The following is a 2307-nucleotide window of genomic DNA, read 5'->3' as shown; positions in this document are numbered from 1 at the left end:
TCAAACTGTTGCTTATGCTTTTAGTCTGTTTCAGTTATTTGTAGTACTTTGTATCGTTTTAATGATGAAGGTTAAAAAACAAAAATAATGACCACAGAAGACCTACATGAATACATCATAGACAACAAGAAAATTGAAATAGTCAAAGAATTCCCATATCTTGGTTCAAATATTGATCAGAATGGAGACTGCAGTCAAGAAATCAGAAGATGAGGGAGATTATTGCATTACTAATAAACCTGATTTACCTCTTCCGAGGTACATTTGAATTTGGGATGCAGCCGGATATTATCGCATGGATTTTGCTGCAGTTGCTGCCTCCCAACTGCATCCAGGCTAAAATCTGGCTAAAATCCATCCTCAGCTGGCCAATTTACAAAGCCTGGAAGCTTCCAAAAGTGAAAAGCCGCCAGTTGGGGGCAGATTTTTGCCTGGAGGCAGTTGGGAGGTGGTAACGGTGGCAAAATCCATGTGATAATACCTGGCTGCATCCAGAATTCGAATGTCATTCAGAAGAGGTAAATCAGGTTTATTAGTACAGTAATGCGATAATCTCCTAGGATTGGGAAGAGCAGCTATAAAAGAACTGGATAAGATCATAACACATAACTCTGAATGCTAAAGTGAGACACATCCAAGCCAGTGTATTCCCCATCACCATGTGAGGATGTGATAGCTGGACAGTACAAAAAGTTGAGAAGGAAAAAAACTATTTGATGTGGTGCTAGAGAAAAGCACTGAGAATACCATGGGCAGCTAAGAAGACAAGCAAATGGTTTCTAGAACTGATCAAGCTTCAACTCTCTCCAGAAGCCAAGAACACTAAAATGAGGCTATCATACTTTGGCCACACAATTAGGAAAAATGAAAGATTAGAAAAGGCAATGATGCTAGGTAAGATGGAAAGAGAGGAAGACCTTGTGCCAGATGGTTAGACTCCATCAAGGAGGACACAGGCCTTGGCCTGCAGGACCCAAGTAGAGTAGTGGAGGACAGTGAATCTTGGAGATGTCAAAGTCACCTCAAGAGCAGTTAACAGCAACAATTGTTTTCAATTAGTAGCTTTTCACTTGGGCAAATAAGCCGGCTTACCTCTTCCGGCTTCAATTCTGGATCTGGGATGCCCCTGGATGTTATCATCCCTAAATCACCACTGATCTAGGCAGGATGCAGCTACCAGGATGCATCTCAGGTCGAAGCCTTGCTCAGCCAGCACTTTTTCAAAGTCAAAGAGATTCCGACTTCAAAAATTGGCCAGCTAAGTAAGGCTTCGACCTGGGATGCACCCGGCTGGATTGGTGGCAATTTAGGTATGATAACATCCCGGATCCAGATTTGAAGCTGGAAGAGGTAAGCCAGTTTATTTGCCCAAGCAATAAACTCCTTAGTTAAGCTGATAATATTGCATGCCACCCTGGGATCTTTAGATCAATGTGGAGATATAAAGATTTTAAATAAGAAACAAAATGTTATTTTATTTCAGACAAAAGCAATCTCACTAATCAGTTTCCGGAATCAGGGAGCTGAATCTACAGTCACTACAGTCATCTACAGACTTCCTAGTCATTCACTCTGCTAAAATGAACATGTTCTATTCTCCCCAGAATCTTCTCCCTTGTCATCCTCCCCTTCCCCTATTTTACTGTTCTAAATTTTATACAAATTTTGCTTTTGCTTTTTCTTGCACACCATCCTGATATCAAAGCCTTGCTTTTTGCCTCATTTTCCTGCAGCCACCCCCTCCTTCCTATTTTTAGCCTTGATACTTTCCTTTTTATTATAACCCCCTTTCATCCCCTTACTCCCACTATAGCTTTTTTTAGAATCAAGACTTAATCTGAGGCATGTCTTTCTAAAGCATTGCTTTAGAACCCTTTAGGGTAGGGCACAGCTCCTGAACATATTTCTGTTCACCACTGATAATCCTAACACGTTTTAGAAGTAGGACTCTTCATTGCAGAGGGAGGTACAGTATGGGGGCTGGGAAGGGAGTAGTTATTATTTGGATTGCAGCCTGCAGAAAAACGTTTCCTCTTTGCTTTAGGACTAGAATTATAGCATCATAGATTTGGAAGAGACCCCAAGGCAAGGGCCATCCAGTCCAACCCTTTTCTGCCATGGGAAGTCACAATCAAAGCCCTCCCTGTGACAGACGGCCATGCAGCCTCTGTTTAAAAACCTCCAAAGAAGGAGACTCCACCATTTTCAAAGGGAGTGTGTTCTGCTCTTGGAGAGTTCTTACTGTCAGGATGTTCTCTAGAATCTCTTTTCCTGTAGTTTGAATCCATTGTTCCAGATCCTATTCTC

This window comes from Sceloporus undulatus, chromosome 2, assembly GCF_019175285.1.
Source record: "Sceloporus undulatus isolate JIND9_A2432 ecotype Alabama chromosome 2, SceUnd_v1.1, whole genome shotgun sequence".
NCBI classification, from domain to species: domain Eukaryota; kingdom Metazoa; phylum Chordata; class Lepidosauria; order Squamata; family Phrynosomatidae; genus Sceloporus; species Sceloporus undulatus.
Note: the sequence above shows the minus strand (reverse complement) of the source record.